The sequence below is a fragment of the Dromiciops gliroides genome, chromosome 2, assembly GCF_019393635.1.
Source record: "Dromiciops gliroides isolate mDroGli1 chromosome 2, mDroGli1.pri, whole genome shotgun sequence".
Lineage (NCBI taxonomy): Eukaryota > Metazoa > Chordata > Mammalia > Microbiotheria > Microbiotheriidae > Dromiciops > Dromiciops gliroides.
Window position 1 is genome coordinate 27,775,578 of NC_057862.1, and position 14,927 is coordinate 27,790,504.

Below are 14,927 nucleotides of genomic sequence, written 5' to 3' on the forward strand. Positions count from 1 at the left end.
CACCCATACACACATATATGCACACACCCATACATAATACATACATACATACACGTGTACATACATACATATACGTGTACACACATGCATACATAAATAATACATACATGATACATGCATGATACATACACACATACACACATGCATGCATGCATAAAGTGGGTATCAAATGAAAATGTTTATGAAAGCATACTTTATTCTAATATCCCTAACAGGACTAGCTGCCTAAAAGTCTCTCCCACCTCTTGCATCCTATGCTCTAAAGACCCCTTCAGATTTGACTTTCCATGATCTAAGGTCTCCCCCAACTGCAACTTTCTATGACCCCATTTTATCTTTTCTGAGTATACAAGACACCCACCCTGGAATAATTGCCCTTTTATTCAAATTAACACAACTGTGGTACAGCTGCTTCTGAGTCCAGATTTCTATGTTGAGCAAAAGATGGTAACATTTAGAAAGGAAATAAGAATTCATCTGCTGTTTGATGTTAATTAAATGCCTTTTCAGACTAAATATTGGCTTAGATTATAGGCAATGGTTAGTGGATCATTTTTAATTGAAGAAAAGGGAAGAATATGTCTTCACACATACATATATGTATATATTATGTATATACACATGCATATATACAATATATATGTATACATAAAGTATATATATATATACAATACACAAATATATTTGTATGTTCATGTTTGTATTGTACAAAGACATATCTATGTGTATGCATATATGTATAAACACATACACATATGTATAAATATGTATGTATGTGTATGCATACATAGGTCATAGATAGATTATAACCATAGCTGCACTTCTCAGTAAAAAAAAAATATAAAGCCCAAATAGAATAGAGTTAATTCATATTCAAACATTATCATAAAAGAGCACTTTACCCATATTATTTGATCCCTACTATTACTATTAAGATCTAGGTCCATCTAATCCATTGGGTAATTTTACCAAAGATTTTATGACCCAAATTAAAAGGCAAGAAATAAAAAGTAAAACAAAACAAAACAAAACAAAACTCAAGATTCAGAGATATAAATTTTACTATAAACCCAACAATTTAGTGTATCTACTTGATTTTACTTATGAGGAAAGCAGAAGGAAAGAAAATAGGGAAATGACTACAGGTTTCATTGACTCTAAATTGAGGTATCTTTCTATTATAACATCACATGATCTATATTTTGTATTACTTTGTAAGCTAAATGATTGAAATCATCCTTTTTTTTCTCTAGGTATTCACCCAAAATCATAATTGTCCAAAGATCACAACCGTCCAAACTTCAGGTTTTCCATAACCATTTTAAGATAGCATATTATTGTTTATGATCTCTTTTTATTCACAATTTACAAGATCAAGTATAAGATTTTCAAGTAGAAAGGAACTAGTAGACCACCTAATTCCAATCTTATATTTAATAGTTTTTTAGAGTGTGACCTATAGAAATAAGACCCTGATAACATAGGTAGTATGTAATAAAAAAAGATATAAACTCTGTTTTTCCAACTCCAAGCATAGTGCTCACTCCATTAATTGTCACAAGTTTCTTCATGTTGCAGTTAATCATATTCCCACGTGTTTGTTTCTATTGTATACTCATTCCTGTCTTTGTTTTCATGATATTAACTATTCCTTCATCAGAATGTCCTCAGTATCATCCCTGATCTCTTACCAATCCTCAGTTTTTCCCATTCTTCTTCTGCTTCCCTACTATCTATATACCAGTCTCCAGCATCCTCAAAGTCAAACAAAAAAACAACAAACTTCGTTGATGCATCCATTCTCATTTGGGATCACCCCTCCCCATTCTCATCTTTGTTGAACTCATTGCTTTTATACAGTTGATTACTTATTTTTGTTTGATATTCTTCTTTCTCTTGTTCTTTTCATAATACTGCTCTCTCCTGGCTCTACCCCTATTTTAATCACTTTCTAAACCTCCTCACACCCCAAGAATGATTTATATTTCATTATTTCTGGTAAAAAAAAATATGTTGTCAGATATTGAAAAATATTTCTACTATCTCTACAATCACAATATCAAAAAATGTCATTTCACTGAAAGATGACCTTTCTACTAAGATTTCATGTTATTATGTTCATACCTCCCCCATGCATTTGTTATTTAAAAGCATTTTTTCCCAGATTAGTTGCTGTGCAAAAATTGCTAAGTGAAAATCTGGGTCTTCCAATCTTCACTGGAGAAAAAACTATAAGAATAGGTCTTTCTGTTGAAAAAAAAGAAGCTCAAATTCTATCTCTAAAACTTTCTCTCTCTGATATCTTGAATACATCATTCAATTGTTATCACTTTTAACATCTGTACAATTTGGGGATAAGAATGGAAGACTGTAAGGTCCCTTCTATTTTTAAATAAATGATCCTGTTATCTTTTGCATTGTAGATCAAAAGTCACAGTTTGATTTTTTTTTTGTTTTGGTGAGGAATTGGGGTTAAGTGACTTGCCCAGGGTCACACAGCTAGTAAGTTTAAACTGTCTGAGGTCGGATTTGAACTCAGGTACTCCTGAATTCAGGGATGGTGCTTTATCCACTGCACCACCTAGCTGCCCCCCTACACAGCTTGATTTTTTATTTTAGTGAGGCAATTGGGGTTAAGTGACTTGCCCAGGGTCACGCAGCTAGTTAAGTGTTAAGTGTCTGAGGCCGTATTTGAACTCAGGTACTCCTGACTCCAGGGCTGGTGCTCTATCCACTGTGCCACCTAGCTGTCCCTACACAGCTTGATTTTAAAAGCATTTATTTTACCATTGACATGTCTTATACTTAAATCATAAATCATTGAAAGGTTTGTTACAGAGAAGAGAGATAGTTTGTTTTATACAGTTCCAGAAAACAAAACTTGGAGACAAGAGTGGAAGTAGGATCTTGGAATGAAATGAGTGTGTGTGTGTGTGTGTGTGTGTGTGTGTGTGTGTGATGGGGAGAGGGGGGCAGAGGAGTTGTGTTTTTAGGAATTGCAGGTATCTAGAAGTAGCCTGCCTCAGGAAGCTTTGGGTCCCCACGTCATTGAGGTTCTTAAAGTGGAACAGGTATATGGTACTTGCTAAGAAATAGAGTGGTAAATCATTAAATACTTTAGGCTATTTGATACATGCAACGACTCCAGCTTCTGGGATAAAAACTCACTATTTGATAAAATCTGCTGGGACAACTGGAAAATAGTATGGCAGAAACAAGGCATAGATGAACATCTTATAAAATATACCAAAATAAAGTCACAATGATTGCATGATTTAGATAAAATGGGTGATACCACAGACAAATTAGTAGAGGAAAGAATAGTTTACCTCTCAGATCTATGGAAAGGTGAATAATTTATGAAAAAAAATAGATGAGAATATTATGTAATGCAAAATGGATCATTTTCAATTACATTAAATTAAAAAAAAAGTTTTTGCACAAGAAAACCCAATGCAACCAAGAAATGAGAGTAGTCGGATTTCAGGAAAACCTGGAAAGACTGACATGAACTGATGATGAGTGAAGCAAGCAGTACCAGGAGAAGAACATGGTATATAGTAAGAGTGACATTTTTTGATGATTGACTGTGATAGACAGGTCTTCTCAACAATATAATGATCCAAGACAATTCTAAAAGACTCATGATAGAAAATGGTCTCCACATCCAGATTAAGAACTATGGAGTCTGAATTCAGAGAGAAGCATACTATTTTTACTTAAAAGAATTTAATTCCTTTCTCTTGTGGTTTTTCCCTTTTCTTCTGAATCTTCTCTCACAACTTGACTAATGTGGAAACATGTTTAACATGATTGTATTCTATAGCCTATATCAGATTGCTTAATGTCTTGGGAGGAAAGGAAGAAGTGAGAAAGGGAGAAAAATTTGGAACTCAAAATCTTACAAAAAAAAGAATGTTGAAAACTATCTTTACATCCAACTAGAAAAAATAAAATAAAATACTATTAAATATCAAGTGAAACTGGAAGATCACTTGCCAGGTATATGATAGAAGGATTCTTAATCTAATATGAGTTAAACTAGATGACCTCTGAGATTCCTTCCTTCTCAAAGACATTGTAATATAAGTGTGCAGCTGCCAGCGGGTTCTATGACAAAGCTGACTTGGAAAAGCACAAGAATTGGCAGGGAAAAAACAACAACAACAACAACAACAGAAAACTTTAAAGAGTAAACCACCAAATTGTGTTTGTTGCATTCATTAAATGCAATGGAAGATGAAAAGAGAATTTGCATGGACATGAGAAGCAACTTTAAAGGTGAAGTTCTGAGGAATCTGAAATACTTAACGATTCTTCATATCTTCCCACTAGGCAATTTCTGAAGAGTAACCCAGACCTTCGTGTGTCTTTTGATAAGTCACAGGTATCATTAAACCTAGCCAGTCTGATGAGTGAATTTAAACAGGTTACTTCAAAAAAAATTAAATAAAGGATTTAAAAAAAAAATGTTGAGAGGTTGAAACCATTGAGTAATTAAGTATGTTTTTGAGATGAAGGTCTGTTGTCACAGGAAAATGAAAGACAAGGTATTTATACCCAAGAAGACCTGGATTGAATTTATATCTTTGACACATCATTTATGTGATCAGAGAAAAAATCACTTAAATTCTCTTAGGCCCAAATATTTCTGTAAAATTAGTTATTGAAGACAAGTTGCTAACCTGCATAAATGGAGGGTGTTGTCCCATTGGAAGGTATACTCCATGTAAAAAAAAATACATATCCATGTCCTCAAAGTTTGTAGTTTTATCTTCAAATGTAAAATAAATGCTTTTGTGCTAGTAATTTTTAAAATAATAAATCTTTAGAACCTATTCATTTAAGTAAAATTAGGCAAGAATTATATCCCTCCAAATTTCTGCCCATACAAGATTCAACAATGGGCATTATATAATCATCATATTCCATTATATTAGCAAAGCTAATATTCAAACCCAGCCACTTTTCTTCAAGTTTTATTTAAAAATATATTGATATTCACTTTTAAATAAATATTATTAGAGATCATTTGTCATAACATCTTACGATTACATATTTAGAAAGTATGAAGGGATATCAAAGGTTATTTACCCAACCCATAGAAAAGCAGGGCATGGCTACAAAACTATTCCTTTATGATTGCCCTGAAATGCTAGAATTCAGTCATTTGAAGACATTGAAAGGAGGAACCAGACCATAAAATGAATTAAATGAAGTTCTGGCATAGACTAGACATAGGCTGACCATACTCTGGCTTCATTTTTCTCCCTAGCCATCTTCTCAAAAGACATCTTCCCTGCCACTATGGACATACTGTCTTCTTATCCCCATACTGCATTTCAATTCTTAAACCACTTTTTTTTTTTGGCTGGGCAATGAGGGTTAAGTGACTTGCCCAGGGTCACACAGCTAGTAAATGTCAAGTGTCTGAGGTGGGTGTGGCATGTAAAACTATATGTGTGGTCACCTTTTTCTGTCACAAGTTTAGAGAAAATCAGCTGGGGCTTCTAATATATTTGTTACTTATAAATTAGAAGCTTTAGTACCAGTTTTGGGCATTAATCATTTATTAAAGCATACCAAGTATTAGTAAAAAGAGAACAACTAGGTCAGAAAGTTAGGAAAGGGCCTATCTAGCCTAGAGGAGAGAATAGAGCTCATCCTGGCCTTCTAGCCTAGAGGAAAAATAGAACTCAGCCTGGCTTACTTCTTCCTCAAAGTCCTCTTCCACCATGAGCAGAGAGCCTCACTGACAGTAACTCTGTGTGGAAGCTTTTTCTGGGTCTGGAGTAGAGGTTGTTCTTACACACTGCTTCAAGCCAATTGGCTAGCATCAACCAGATTCATTGTTTCACAGGACACTGTGGACATTGTTTCACACCCTCTAAAAACACACCTTCTTGAGGGCCAGTAAAGGTGTGGCTTTAATTGGATTAACTTCAAGTGAGTTAATCAGCTAAATCACTCAATCCAATCAATCTTTATCCAATCAATCTCCTCACAGGGGCCATTGGGCATTCCACAAACCCTATTATTTTCTCACATCTGGATTTGAACTCAGGTGCTCTTGAATCCAGGGTTGGTTCTTCATCCACTACTCCCTTTTAAACCACTTTTAAATCAATACTGACTTTGCAGTATTGGGTTTATCAATATACACTTCTTTGGTACCACTAATAATTCCTGTATCTTTATAAAACCAAATATACATGACTAGCAAAGACTTTCCAAATTTGCTGTTCTCTCATTAGAAAGTAAGTACCAAGGGACAGCTAGGTGGTGCAGTGGATAGAGCACAGGCCCTGGATTCAGGACAACCTGAGTTCAAAGTGGGCCTCAGACACTTAACACTTACTAGCTGTGTGACCCTGGGCAAGTCACTTAACCCCAATTGCTTCACAAATAAAAGAAAGAAAGAAAGAGAGAGAGAGAGAGAGAGAGAGAGAGAGAGAGAGAGAGAAAGAAAGAAAGAAAGAAAGAAAGAAAGAAAGAAAGAAAGAAAGAAAGAAAGAAAGAAAGAAAGAAAGAAAGAACCATGAAGTATGCTAATAAAACTCCTGGGGCAGCAAGGTGTCACAGTGGATAAAGCACTGACCCTGGATTCAGGAGGACCTGAGTTCAAACCCAGCCTCAGACACTTGACACTTACTAGCTGTGTGACCCTGGGCAATTCACTTAACCCCAATTGCCTCACAAACAAACAAACAAACAAACAAAAAAACTCCTAAAAATTTGCAAAATGTTGCATAAATTACTGATCTTGAACCTCTCAAGAAATGGGAGAAAGGTATTATTGACACCATTTTACAAATGAGGGAACTGAGACTCAACTCACCTCAAAATGAGTTATTTTTGATTACACAAACCACCAATGATTTGTTTTGTTTTGTTTTATTTTAACTTGGGGATTCCTAACTCCACATCCTGCATTCTATTTATACTACCTCAGAGTACAGTAATTGGATAAATTCCTAAAGTCCAAAGTCAGTTTAGCCTGAGATTAATTCAACTCTCATAACTGGCCCTATCAGCCTATTTATTCATATTAAGCTTTAACTTCACCAAAATCCAGAGTTTTTTTCCCCATAGAAGTTTTCTTTTATGATTTCATTCAGTTCATGATTTTAAAAAATAACATCAGAAAATATAGCCCTATGATGTGCCATTAGATCTCTATATTTTTGCATCAATTCATTGATTAATGTGGGTTTTTGTATTTGTTTATTTGATACATTCTCCATTAATCTGTTGTAATTATTCAATTCCAATATGAGTCTAATGTACATGGATGTCATGAGATATTGTGTTTAAAAGTTTGATAAAACCCATCCTTTCTGTTTCTGTCATAATCCCAACCTACCAGTTTGATACCCTTTAAAGTAAAGAATTGAGTAACTGAGAATTATTTGGAATGACTACTTTTTGATAAACCTTATTGGCTCATTGTTTGCTTTTGTCCACCTGATATCTTGTCATCTTTCTAAAGGCTAAGAATATATCTTTATGATAAGGCATTCTAGAATTTTTGTCAAGAAATACAGTAAATATTTTAAAATTCCTTTTCCTCTTAAAGTTATTATATAGTTAAAATTGGTTTAATAGGGCCATTGAACTACATACATGCCTTTCTGCAGAGCTACCCATATTGGGGATGGAAAACAAACATGGAGGATTCATGTAATTTTGTTGTTCAATAGGCTCAGTAGTAAACAACTCATCACAATCTCATTTGGGATTTTCTTGGCAAAGATCCTTATCTAGAACATTTTACAAATAAGGAAACTGATGCAAAAAGGGTTAAGTGACTTCCTCAGGGTTAAATAGCTGGTGTCTGAGGTCAGGAATGTTACTTACTAATATCTGAATCATTTTAAATTATTTTAAATCATCTAGCATCTCCATTAGATAAAAACAAAACAAAAACAAGCAAAAACCTGACTTGCATTACTTTCCCCAAGTCATAAAATGAAAGACCAGAATATATGAAATAGAAAATCAAATTAAGTGGGATGTGAAGGCATAGACCCCTGCTTTTATTGCAATGTTATTGTCTATCTGTTAGTTTTGGGTCCAGGTCACAAAGGTCCTCAAAAATAACAAGAATTATCCCCTTTGGCACAGCAGTGCCACTACTAGGTCTGTATCTCAAAGAGATCATAAAATGAGGAACAGGACCCACATGTCATTTTATATGTATGTGTGGATGGATGGATAGATAGATAGATAGATAGATAGATAGATAGATAGATAGATAGATAAAGATAGATGATAGATAGAGGTAGAGATATCTATCTATAGACATATATATCTATACACATATAAAATGACATATGGGTCCTGTTCCCCTTTTTTATGCATGCATGTATACACATTTATTAAGAATATTTATTTATTTAATAATATGCTTTTATATATATATATGTGCACAATACATATATGAACAATACATATATGCATCTATGTGTACATATACATACACATGCATGTGTATATATTTGCATATATGTGCATAACTATAGCTATCTCGGTATCTGTATGTATGTATCTATCTATAGGCTATTTTTGTGGTGGCAAAGTGTTAGAAATGGAAGGGATACCCATCAACTGGGGAATGGCTGAACAAGTTGTGGTATATTAATGTAATGGAATACAATTGTGCTGTAAGAAAGGATGAATAGGCAGATTTCAGGGAAAAAATAAACTGAAAGGACTTACGTGAACTGATGCAGAGTGAAATGAGCAAAACCAGGAAAACATTATACATAATATAAGCAAAATATATGATGATTGCTCTTCTTAGCAATACAATGATTCAAGACAATTCTGAAAGACTCATAATGGACACTGCTATCTACATACAGGGAAAGAATTATGGAGTCTGAATGCAGTTTGAGGCATACTATTTTCATTTTTTGTTGTTTTGTTTTTTCTCATGGTTTTCCCCTTTTATTCTGATTTTTCTTTCACAACATGACTAATGTGGAAATATTTTTTAACATAATTGAACCGTATAGGTGATATCAGATTGGTTGCTGTCTTGGAGAGGGGGGAGGGAAGGGAGGGAAGGAGAAAAAATTGGAACATAAACTTATAGAAAGGAATGCTAAACAGTATCTACATGTAATTGGAAAAAATAAAATACTATTAAGTTAAAAAAATACAATCACAAACATTTATTAAGAACTCACTGTGTCCCAGACAATATGCTTAACCCTAGCAATACAAAGAAACAAAAACATAACAATAAAAGAAACCTTGCCACCAAGAAACTTGTGTTCTAATGCCATTGTAAATTAAAGGAGATCTTAGGGTGAAGGGGTCCTTCAAAAATAGGCTTTTCACTGGGAATTGAAGGAATCCGAGGAAGCCAGAAAGTAGAAAAAGGAAAGAAAAAGATTCCAAGCATGCAGGATAGCCAACAAAGAAGCAGAGCATGAAGAAAGGGAACATCAAAGCCAAGAAGCATAACCTGAAGAATTTAGATATAAGCTAGTCATCAAATTATGAAGTAGATGAGACCTCAGAAGCCATGAAAACCAACCAAAAATTTAACAGGAATCTCCTCTACAATATCTATCGAAACTGGCCATTTAGCCTCTTCTTGAAGACCTCTTTTTATTTTTTTTTAATTTTTATTTATTTTTTTTTTTCTCTTGAAGACCTCTGATGAGGACCTCACTAATTTCCCATGTAAGCTAGTCCACTGTGTGAGAACTATAAATATTATAGTTTCCAATGCCCAATCAAGCCACTCCATTGAACTTACGAGGAACAGAAACTCAAGAGACAAGAATTGATTTACTTCATTTTAGACAGTAGTACAGTTAAGTGGTGAAGTGGATAGAGTGCTTGAAATTTGAGTGAGGAAGACTTGAGTTCATATTTTTATTCCGACATGTAAAATTAGGCTAATAATAGCAGCTGTTCTCCAAGGTTTTTGTGGTTGTTAAATGATATAAAAGATTAATACACTTCACAAACCTTTAAAACACTATACTAATATTTAATTGGTTAGGTACTTAGGTAGGTAGGTGGGTAGGCAGGCAGGCAGGCAGGCAGGCAGGCAGGTAGGTAGGTAGGTAGGTAGGTAGGTAGGTAGGTAGGTAGGTAGGTAGGTAGGTAGGTAGGTAGGTAGGTAGGTAGGTAGGTAGGTAGGTAGCAGCAGCAGCAGTAGTAGTGGCAGTGGTAATCATAGTGATCTTACTACTGGTAGTTGTAGTAGTTTGTTGTTGTCATAAGTAGCAGGGCTAGGATAAAAACCCAAGTGCTATGACATCAAATAAAATTTCCTGTCTACTAGATCATACTGCCTTAGAAAATGACCCCTCCACACACATAAAATGCCTATTTGGCAATCAAAATAATTAGTAATTTAACTCATCTCATAACTATATATGTGAGATAAATTCCTTCCTTATTCATTTCAGTTTTAGGTGTGAATATATTCCTAATTATGACCATAAACCCAAACAATCTGGGTTATCTCTCTGGCTATAAAAGATCTCAGAAAAAAAAAAACCACTATAAATAACCAGGAAGCAAAAGAATCATGAAATAATCAATAATCAAATAAACTTTGTATCTTTCTTTGACGATGGGTTCACAAATGAGAAAATGTTATTCGAATAATTGCTTATTCATCAAAGATTGAAAAGTAAGTAGAACCAACGATATGCACCTTCCTTTTATGACATGCAAAGACATTTATTGAATTTCTGGGAAATAATTTAATCACTATTTATTCTGATGGTTCTTCACTGTTCAGAGTTTAAAAGTACTAATGCGTTTCACTGGATGAAACCTGTGTTTTAAAATAACTATAATTTCAATCAGCTTCATCTCCACCCTGCATTTTTCTTTTGTCTATAATTCCTGGGCTTGTGAGTCATTTCAGGGCCACTGCACCATAATTTATAGACAGATGGTTTTCTAAAGGACCCAAAGCATTCAGATTAAGCATCATAATGAGAGCTTTGAAGTTAGAGCAGACATCACATGCCCATGGAGGACACGAACATTTTGCTCACATAGATGAAAATAGCTAATGCAAATGTACCAAAACTGAGTAAAAGAAGACACAGGAATCATTAAAGACTATTCTGATGTACCCCTTAACATAAAAGGAAATTGCTTCAAAGCAATATAAAGGGGAGAGTTTATTTTTGGAAGTATATTTGGAGTTAAGAAATATAGGCTTGAATTTCAGATTTGTTTTGCTACTTTTCTTTTTTTCTTGGGGAGGGGGGCAAGAAAAGGCCTGGTATCTATTTCTGTCATTTCATTAGTATAGGGAGTTCCTATCATGAGCATGTGATGTCTGTTCTAACTTCAAGGCTCTCATTATGATACTTAATCTGAATGCTTAGGGTCCTTTAGAAAACCATCTGTCTATAAATTATGATGCAGGGTGGAGATAAAGCTGATTAAAACTGATTTGTAACCTGTAGTTTAGGCAAGTAGCATAGGACACTGGGAAGTTAAATGACTTGTTCGTAGTGTCACAGTATGTGTCTCAAGGTAGGACTTGAACACGGGTCTTCTTATTCATTATACCAAGCTTCCTATTTTTTATTGATGCAAACCTTATTAGTAGCTTATATTTTATTTCTTCCAAGATGGTATGCTCTAAGGAGAGGTGTATTTATTATTATTTTGGATTGTGACCAGGACTATGAATGAATATAAGCATTTTTCCACTTTAAAACACTGACCATGGACTACACTCCCTTGTAGCCTCAAGCTCTGTTATGCTAGTCTTCTTGTCACCCTGAAACTATAATTCAGTTCTGTGATCCAGATCTGAGCCACTGGAGGGAGTCATTTATTATTTTATTAGTGATATCTATATATTACCATTGCTTTGAAAATAGCATCTGTAGTTACCATGGTCCAGATAATTACTGATGTGGAAATTCCTTCTACTAATGCAAGTTGTTCCTTGTCTCTAATGTCTAATTTTCGAAAGTTACCTTGGGTACTAAGTGTTTAAATGACCTGCTAAGGATCATTCATTTCGTATGTAGTTAGAGAAAGGATTTGAACACACGTATTTATATCTCCAAAATGAACTTGCCATTCACTCTCTATTATTATTGTTGATATAATTATTCAAGACAATTCCAAAGGAGTACAATGAAAAATGCCATCTTCAGAGAAAGAACTGATGGAGTCTAATGAAGGTTAAAGCATACCTATTATTTACTTTATTTTTATTTGATTTTTTGTTCTGCATTTACTTTAATATGACTAACATAAAAATAAAATTGCTTGATTTCTCAATGGGGGGAGGGGTGGAAAGGAAGGAAAGTATTTGGAACTCCAAAACTAGAAAAAAAAAAGAACATTAAAATAGTTTTGTATGTAATTGTGGAAAAACAAAACAAAAACCAACCATGAATCTATTATTGTTATATAATTATATAATCATTAACTTATCACAATAATTATTATATAATAATAACAATAATTGTTCTTATTGACTATGAAATTAAGGGAAAGAATTAGATGTTCCATAAGAATTCTAATAACTCTGAGATTTTTTTTCAATTTGAATGATTTTGGAAGAATAAATTTCCTTCCTTGACCTCAGTTTCCTTTTTTTTTAAAATGAGGGGATCTATATGCTATCTAAGGTTGTCTTCTTATTCTAAAACTTGTGGTTTACTTTATTGAATTATATAAAGCATATTGCACTCAGAAAAGCAGGAATATGGAATTCATATTCATTGTGTAATATACATGGAGAATCAGAGTGGTTTTCTGTTTGATCAGATTACTGTCTTTACAATCACTTATAAAACATTTACAAATTCCACAAAATTGGAGACTGATGAAATGCATGATAAAATCTCAGTGTTCCTCTGGAGTACTAGCAAATAAAGGCATAGGGAAGAACACAAATTTCTCAGATTCTTTAAAGAATGCCAAATTTATGGAGATTTCCCCAACCAATTTTTTTCTTTTTTTCCTCATAAGTTGACTCTACTTTGCATTTCCATTTAGAGCTTTTCCAGTCAAAAAATAATGATTTTGTAGATTGAAACCGAGAGAGGAAGAGACTTTCCTATGGTCATATTGTGTAGTCATTTAGCAGTTCAGTCAATAAACTTTTATTTAATGCCCACAATATGTCTGACACAGTGTTAAGCAAAATAAACCAAGGTAAAGGATTGTCATCAATGCTTTCAGCAGCTCATAGTCTAAAGAGAGACATAACATTCAAACAAGTATGTACAGATATGCTACCTAAAGGTTAAAGCAGGAATAATCTAGAGAGCAAAAGTACATGGATTAATTGGGGATCATAAAAGTTTTCCTGTAAAGTTAGGATTTTAGCTTTGGGGATGACATAAGGAACAAAGTTCAGCTTGATATCTAAATTCACAGAAATGCTGACTTAGAATTATGCATGATATTAGGGATCATAATGACAACACACTGACTTTTTATATTTGAGGAAAATTTTTACTCAAAGAATTAATGGCTTTTCTGACAAGTAAAACTAAATGTGTGGTCACCTTATTCCTGTCCCAAGTGTAGCAAAGATTACCTAGGGTTTCTAATATAAATTAGAAGCTTTAGCACAAATTTTGGGCATTAAGCATTTATTAAAGCATACAAGAAAAGACCTGGGTCAGAAAGTTAAGAAAAGGCCTATCTAGCCTAGAGCTCCAGCCTGGTCTAGTTCTTCCTCAAGTCCTCCACCACAACCTTGTCCAAGCAACCAAATGACAAGTAACTGTGTGTGGAAGCTTTCTATGGGTCCAGAGGAAAGGCAATCCTTACACACTCCTTCAAGCTAATTGGCTAGCATCAATCAAATCTATTGGTCCCCAGGACCTGAGGTTGGTCCCCTGTTGAGGTCAGTGTTCACCAAATTTAAATCCTACCTCACATGCCTCTTTTTTCCCTCTGTGCCTCTGGAAATGTCTTTCCTCTACCCTCACCCAGCCTCAGTATTCTCAGAAAATGGGGATGATAACAACACCTATCTTCCAGTACTCGTGTCAGTATCAAATGATATACCTTAACTAAAACAATTTAAAAACCTTAAAGCAACCAATGAATAAATAAACATCCAATTAATCTTGCATGTATGTCTACTATATTTCAGGTACTATGCTATACAAATGCTAGTTACTATTTAGTTTATCCATCCTTCCAACCATCCATCCATCCATCCATGCATCCATCCATCCATCCATTCATTCATTCAATTATCCATCCACTTATCTATTCATTTCTCTATCTATGTATTCATTCATCTATTTATTTATTCATCAATTAATTCATTCATTTATCTTTCCATCCATCCATCCATCCATTTATTCATTTACTCTATCTATTCATTCACTCACTCATTTATTTATTTATTTACTCATCTATCTTTTTGTTTATTTGTTAATTTACTCATACCTTCATCTATTTATTTATTCATTTACATATTTATTTATTTATTTATTTATCTATCTATTTATTTATTTTTCCATTTATTTAATCATTTATTTGCTTGTTGCATGTTTATGGATATTATATTTAGAGTTGTTAAGATCTTTGGAAGCTATATCATCTAATATCTTCATTTTGCAAATGAGGACACTGAGACCCAGAAATCTGGACAACACCATAAGGTTAAGCAGCTAATGTTACTCAGTTATTGCACCAATACCCATTATGATATAAGCTTTTTGAGAGGAATGTCTGTTCACTTTTTCTTATTATCCCTTAGTATTTATCATAGACCTGATTACATAGTACATGTTAATATTTGTTGATAGATGGATTGATATGCTGACTCCAAACCCAGTATGTCTTTGAATATCAAACTTTCCCCTCTCCATGGTACACTGATGCTTAATAGATTTCTTCATATATATTGAGTCCAATAAAACATTTTGCCAAAAAGGAGTTTTTAGAGGGATGGA